This window comes from Bubalus kerabau, chromosome 6 (assembly GCF_029407905.1).
Source record: "Bubalus kerabau isolate K-KA32 ecotype Philippines breed swamp buffalo chromosome 6, PCC_UOA_SB_1v2, whole genome shotgun sequence".
In the NCBI taxonomy this organism is placed as follows: domain Eukaryota; kingdom Metazoa; phylum Chordata; class Mammalia; order Artiodactyla; family Bovidae; genus Bubalus; species Bubalus kerabau.
In genome coordinates this window covers 13,566,320-13,574,343 of record NC_073629.1, presented here as the reverse complement: position 1 = coordinate 13,574,343, position 8,024 = coordinate 13,566,320, and positions in this window count along the sequence as shown.

Sequence of the window (8,024 nt, the reverse complement as noted above, 5' to 3'; positions counted from 1 at the left end):
AAGGCTTCCTGGAAAAACAGACTCTCACAGGTTCCAGGCCTATCCTTCACACCTAGCAGTTCATCATTCCTTATGTCATGCAAACACCACCTGCATGTTTGGCATGGCTGCTGAGGCCTCCTTTCTAAAATAAAGGCCTTTATAAAGCTTTGAGCACAGAATCTGGTCCAAACAATACTCAATAAAGCTATTACTGTTATTATTACTTGACCAAGGCCATAGGCATAACCAATATTCCCCAGCCAGTGCCCTTTTCTCCACCAAGCACCCCTACCAAGGACTCCTCCCCAGAGAGCATTGGACAACTTCAGATACAGGGTTCAAATCCAGAGAGTCATGCATCTGTATATTCCGTTGCACAGGAGGAAGCTGTGGTCCCATCAGAACCTTTATGTTCAACACATTGACTTTACTGGGACATTCATTGCATCGTGTTGAGAGCAGCTGGATTCCTCAGTCACTGTCAGGTACCAAGTACATCTGTGCTGAGCACATCTGTGCAACTGGGAGAAGAGTGGCAGAGGGAAGACCGGAAGGACAGTCTATATATTTTGTAGTTCTGTGTAGAAAAAAGTTGAATATTTAACATAACCTAAAACACACATATAAATCATATATATACATAGCTATCTATCTCTTAATTGGCTCCCACGATTTCTCTTCTCACTCTAATTTCCAGAGCTGTGAACATGATGGATTACACTTCTTGATTAGATTATGTAGTTTTAAGGAAGGAAGATAATTGAGAAGGCCTAATATATTCACATGGAGAAGGCAATGGCAGCTCACTCCAGTACTCTTGCCTGGAAAATCCCATGGACGGAGAAGCCTGGTGCGCTGCAGTCCATGGGGTCGCTAAGAGTTGGACACAACTGAGCAACTTCACTTTCACTTTTACTTTCATGCATTGGAGAAGAAAATGGCAACCCACTCCAGTTTTCTTGCCTGGAGAATCCCAGGGATGGTGCAGCCTGGTGGGCTGCCGTCTATGGGGTCACATAGAGTCGGACACGACTGAAGCGACTTAGCAGCAGCAATATATTCACAAGAGTTTCTCAAAAACAGTTTTCTCCAGATGGAAAAAGAGGAACAGAGAGATTAAAGCGTGAGAGGTTCTACACTGCTGTGATGGAGGGGGCCCTGGGAGAAGTACGTGGATGTGGCCTCCAGGAGTTGGAGGTCGTCTCCAGTTAACATGTAGCAAGACCTGTAACCACAAGAAACTGATTTCTTCCAACAATAAGAATGAGCTTAGAGAAGGACCCCAAGCTCCAGATAAAATGCTATCAGCTGAAACACTTATATCAGCTTTGTGAGACCCAGATCAGAAAACTCACCCAAATGTGTCAAACTTCTCACCTACAGAACTGAGAGATATTAAATGGGTGCTACTTTAAGAGTTTGTGGTATTCTGTTATGAATCCACTACATGTTTAAGTAAACAACATTTTTTATGAAAAACTATTTTCCAAAACAAAAATGTGGGTGCAATAGACATACTTTATGAGATATATAAGTATATCTCCAATTTTGTGGCAGCCTCATTGCAGATTCTTTTCTAAGGTGGAAGCTCATTTCTCCCTTAAATTTTAGACCTGAAGCGGGACAAGGACCCCACCATGGGTTTTCGGGGAGTTTTTTCAGAAAGGCTGAATAACAGAGTGGATTCAGAGCTTTGTTTACAGAGCAATAGCTATTCCCCAAGGGCAGGAAAAAAAGGAACACTCCCTTCATTTGCCAGCTTTCCAAGACTGATGCTAGGAAGTGAGTGAGTCTTTTGGAACACAGGATGAGAATGAGAGTAACTGAGCTGAAGCTCAGTGGGTGCAATAGTGAGGATTCCAGTGGCTCATACTGTCTCAGCTGCCCCCAGTGGCTCAGCTTCCCAGGCCCTGGCAGCTTAAACAGCCCTCCAGATGGTCAGGATCCATCTATATCCTGGCACCACTCTGTTGCCATGCAAGTCCCAGGAAACTTGAACCATAATCCTAACCCTGCAGGAGGCAAATGCAGCCCAGAAGCTGGGAGGCCCAGCAGGGACCCATGTCAGGCTACCTGCTCAGCTGCAGATGACAGAGAAGAACAACGCTATCCAGCCACAGAAACTGTGACTAGATTTGCTTACCACTGGCTAAGAAATGGGGACTTCCCTGGTGGCTCAGAGGTTAAAGCATCTGCCTGCAATGCTGGAGACCTGGGTTCAATTCCTGGGTCAGAAGATCCCCTAGAGAAGGAAATGGGGCTAAGAAATTAGTTCTCGGAAGATGACCCTGAGAGAAAACCAGGCTGATAGGCTAAAATGAAGCCAAAACTCCTTCCAAAGGATGTTAGCTTCTAGTAACAGAGAATTCCTCTGCCATCTTAAACATTCTGAACTCTTTGCCCTTCTGTGTCACCATGTGCTATTTTCTTCCCAAGCACACATTCTTTAAACCGGTTCTCAATTGGCAAACTTGCAGTGACCTGCCAACTGCCTTCACCTTCTTTACTTCTGGGAACATCATGGAGCATTCAGGCCAGTGGAGGGTGTTTCTAGGCTCACAACTGTGTTGTGGGTATAACAACAGCATAGTGATTTTCTTTTTCTATTATGGGTGTTTGAGTTTCTCCCTGGACTGTCAGCCCCTTGAAGGTTGGGATTGAACTTGATCATCTCTGCACTCCCAATATCTTCTTTGCTGAATCAGAATAAGCATTGAAACCCCAGCAACACAGCAGGCAGTGAACAAATAACGCTAGACTATATGAATCACTTTAGGACCTGCCTGCAATCATGCTGGGGAGTCCCCACACGCATCATCCACCCACACTTTGCTGCTGTCCTGGGTCAATAGCTCTACCCCAGCAGCCTTGATCATCAATGACTACCTATGGTGAGACACAGAAGTCATGCTTTTATAGCAAGATTGGGCTAGGCTTTCCTGGATATGGTAGTTGTCTTCGGTTCTTACCCTCTTCAGTGTGAGTCAAATTTCCTTTCTCATTTTCAATAAATGTCAACTGTCAGTTGCCCAGCTACAAAGCTCTGAAAGGAAAGTGTCAACTCCCCATATCCCCAATGCAAATATTGGTATTTATCTTGTGCTGGGAACCAGTATTCAAGGCTTTATAGTCTTTAGGTTTGATTTCACTCCCACACACTCAAGAAAGTCAGGTCACTGCATATAAAACCATATTACAGATGTGAAACATGGGTCCTAAAGGCGTTATGTGACCCATAAAAGGTCACGCAGCTAATCAACAGATAGAGATAGGGACTTATAAAATAAATTCAGGAATTACTCTCCAACATCACAGCCCCTCTCCCATCCCACTGTGTGGCCTCTAGCAAGTCACCTACAGTCTAGCCTCTCCCCTCCCCCAAACTGCTCTGAAGCATCCCAGACAAGAAACTTTTCAGCAAAGGCTTTATTTCCCATCTATTCTGCATAGTAATATGAAAATATCTAACAAAGGCTATCTGTGCAGCCTGTGGTCAGAAGCTTCTTATTTTGGAGTCAAAATAGAAACAGTTCATCCCCTGGTCACCTGAATAATAATGCAGAGCCAGTCTCATCTGCCACTACTCTCTCTTATGTCCTCTATTTCTCTCCTGAAAAGGCCCTTTCTTTGGTAACTGTTTGATTATGAAATTATTTTTGTGGAAGAGGGTGGAGAAGACGGGTCTGGAGACGGGAGCCAGTCACGTGGCTGGAGGCCTGTGACATTGGAAAGAAGTCAGCCAAAACACACTCCATGCTGATAAAATGCCAAGGACTTTTTAAGGGAGTCTAATCTTAATGTTCTATCCATCCTGTCAAGGCATAAACAAGCACACGCATACCAACCACAGAGCATTTTGGTAAGTTAAGAGTTTACGCAATGGCCTTGTGACAGCAATGTTTGTGAAATAAAAGGAAAGCTGTTGGGGGCCGGCGTGAGGCACTCCGCCCATGGCAAAGGTCCTGAGGAAGGAGGCTCGACATACGCAAAGGCGGGATCGAGCCTCAGGAGTCCCCCTGGAAATCCTCGAGCATCTACCCCCATAACCAGAGTCTGCCTACTTTACTACTTTGTGCTCTCACCTACACCTCTGACTTTATGGGGGGCTGTCCGCCACCACCTCTTTTGGAGAAGAAGTTAACTTAGAGCTCCAGTTAATAATAATTCCTGGGCTTGATAGGAGTGTTTCAACCTACAAACTCCTCTGAAGGTTCTCTAGCCTGCCTGACAGGCTTGTCCGGCCACATGTGATTGCTCACAGCCTCCCAACCGTGAGAGGCACAAGATGCTTTAAACCTTCTAAAAACAGGTTCCTTAGAAAAGTTAGAAAACCATTAGTATAAGTATAGTGGGCTGATTAGAAATTGTATTGGTGAAGGGTTTTTCATTTGTTGAGCCAATGTTTACTGCTAAGACTCCACATCCCCTGCCCTTACACACATTAATGAATATATAAAAGAAATAAGTATTAACCTTTGATATAAATCACGTTAGACCTTATGCCAAGTAAATTCTTTCCTTAACTAAAACCCACTACACCCTCACCCTATAGGAATGTAACTTTATTTGAGTGACGTCTGTTTTAAGAATAATCACCCTTGGAGAAAAAAGTGTTCTGGTTGACTGACCACTGTCACAAGGAGAGGGTCATAAATTGTCAGCAGGCCCCCTGGCCAGAAGATGATGTAACACCCCTAAGACCTCTGTATACATTTGTGTGAAGCACCTGACTTTAATAAAAGTCAGGACTGCTGTCCCCGCGTGACTTTTGTATAACATCTCAGTGTATAAAAACAGACTCTGGAAAATAAAGAAATCAGTTCCTCGAAAGACTGGTCTCCCCATGTCTCTCTCTCTCTCAAATTCTGGCTGAGTCTCCATCTGGAGCGTGGAACCTGCCATGCTTACTAATTATGCCTGGGCTTCTAAGATCCAACTGGGGAGGCCTCAGTATCTTATCCTTCAGGAGAACGGAAGGATGCCTGCGGCCTACATAAGTGGTGCAAGCTTCTTGTCTTGAAGTTTTATTGGTCTCCAGCTTAAACCAAGCTACTCAGCCTCTTTTCTCCACTGAATTTTCCTACTGAGCTATCCTCATTCTATTATTCTTTATATCTTTGATGAATAAATAAATAAATAGGTCGCCGACGCCGTCCCCGCTTCGAATACCCTGGATCAGCCGGGGCTGGACCCCGGCAGAAAGCGGACTTTGATCTGCAGCAACAGATCATGCATGTGTGTGGGGGATGGGGGGAGTGGGGGCAGGTGCCATATGGGAGAGAAATACGGAGTCTAGTGAGATGAGGAGTCCAGGAAGAACAAAAGATCTGAGATGCAAGCCCCGCAGAAATTGTAGGGCAGTCTCTGGACCACTACAGGACTTTTCCTGTCTCCCCTACCCCCAACTCTGGCCACCACCAATCTTTTTTTCTGTTTCTATGAAGTTTTTTTTTTTTTTTTTTAAGGTTCCACATATGAGTAAAGTCATAGTGTTTGTCTTTCTTCATGTGACTTATTTCACTTAACACAAGCCCTCAACTTTCATCCATGTTGTTTCAAATGACAGGATTTCCTCCTTTTATATGGCTGCATATATTTCATTGGAATATACATCATATCTTCTTTATCCACTCATCTGTCAATAGACACAGGTTGTTTTCATGTCTTGGCTACTGTAAATCAGTTCAGTTCAGTTCAGTCACTCAGTCATGTCCAACTCTTTGTGATCTCATCAACTGCAGCATGCCAGGCCTCCCTGTCCATCACCAACTCCTGGAGTCCACCCAAACCCATGTCCATTGAGTCAGTGATGCCATCCAACCATCTTATCCTCTGTTGTCCCCTTCTCCTCCTGCCCTCAGTCTTTCCCAGCATAATGCTACAATAAAAATGAGGGTGCAGACATCTCTTTGAAATGATGATTTCATTTCCTTAGGATACCCAGAAGTGCAATTGATGAATATATGGTAGTTTTCTTTTTAATTTTTGGGGAAACATCTGTGCTCTTTTCCATTGTGACTGCACCAATTTACAAATTCATCAACAGTGCACAAATGTTCTCTTTTCTCCACCTCTTTAGCAGCACTTTCTATCACTTGTCTTTTTGGTAATAGTCATTTTAACAGATGTGAGGTGATATCTCACTCTGGTTCTGATTTGAATTTCCCTGATGACTAGTAATTGAGCAACTTTTCACATACCAATAGTCATTTGAATATCTTCTTTGGAAAAATGTCTATTAAGTTCCTTTGTACTTTTGAAAAATGTATCATTTGTGTATTTTTGCTACTGGATTGTGCCTTGTTTGTATTTCAGATATTAACCCTTTATCTGATATATGATTTGCAAATATTTTTTCCCATTCCCTATGTTGCCTATTCATTTTGTTGATCATTTATTTTGCTGTGCAGAAGTTTTTTAGTTTAATGTCATAGTTAGTAATATCTTATATTACACAATAAGGGGATAAGAGATGGAATAAAAAAAGATATTTAAGACGTTATATATAATATAAATATATACACTGCACACACAAATGTCCTCATAACAAAATGAGAAAAAATATATGACAATTACAGCCCTTGCTTCTGATTTCTGTAACTTGATTATGGTAGCTGGTATTTATAACTACATAACCCATTTTGTATTTCCTTTGCTTTCAGCATGATAGTTTGGTGGTCTGTGGTTAAACGTCAATCTTTACTAAGGCCCAGCAGTAGGCCAAATGCTGTTTCTTAGAAAGAGAATAATTATCCACAATGACAGGGCTGTGCTTCAAAATCCTGAGGGCCTTCACTGTGACTCACTTATAGAGAGCTGCTAAGTCTCCAATCAGAAACCCCTTCAAGCACCAGTGGATCTGTTGGATCACATGACTTGAGCACAAAGAAGCTAGCTCAGCAGCCTGGATCTATCACACAGCCTTCTCTTGTTCTGGGCCCTACTCGAAACTCATAGCTTTTCAGGTCATCTGATAATGGGCTGGAGTAGCACATACAAATGAGGAGCAAGTTATTTACAAAATCCAAACAGACTTCCAGGCATTGTGCCTAGGTTGTTTTTTGTTTTGGTTTGGGTCTTTTGGTTGTAGGAGGGACCAGATGTACAGCAATGTATCCTCTACCTTAGAAAGGATATTTCAACTTGCCCTGTACCATCAAACCCCTAGAGGTTTCACTAAAGTAGAAAGTCCCTGAGTTTTTGTTAAGTTTATTTCCCACCCTCTAATACACATATGTTTTAACCAATATGTCTAGAGTTAGTTGCAACTACTCACTCATTAGGTCCAATCAGCACATCAATGTAAAGAACCAATGTGATATATTGTGTAAAGGAGAGGTGACCAAGATTCCTGCAAGTTATGTTGCATTGGAAAAGACCCTGAAGCTGAGAAAGATTAAGGACAGAAGAAGAAGGGGATGACAGAGGATGAGATGGTTGGATGGCATCATTGACTCAATGGACATGAGTTTGAGCAAACTCTGGGAGCTAGTGATGGACCTAGAAGCATGGCAGGCTGCAGTTCATGCAGTCACAAAGCACTGGACATGACTTAATGACTGAACAGCAACAATTCAGGTGAGAGTTGATATAACCTTCAAATAGAACAATGAAAGTTTAATTATTGCTCTCATCAGCAGAAAGAAAACTGCTTCCAGTAATTTTTTTTAACAGGGATGGAGAAATAAGGATTTGCCAGATCATTAGCTATATACCAGGTACCAGTGGATGAGTTAATCTGGTCAAGCAGTGAAACCACATCTGTTACAGCAGCTGTAGTTCAAGTCACCCCCTCAGTCCTCTGTAAGCAAGCCTAACTCTTATAACCCACTGTCATTTTCTAAGACCCATCTGTCTTCTGCAGAGTTAAAATAGGCAAGTTGGTTGGGAATGGGAATCAATGCCCCTGCATCTTTTAATTTCTTGGCACTAATCTGTGAGGTTCCTCTGTAAACACAGAGTTACCCATGGTTTACTTTTTTAGGTAGAGTTGGTTCTAGTGGCTTTCACTTTACCTTTCATACCAGAATAGCTCTCACTTC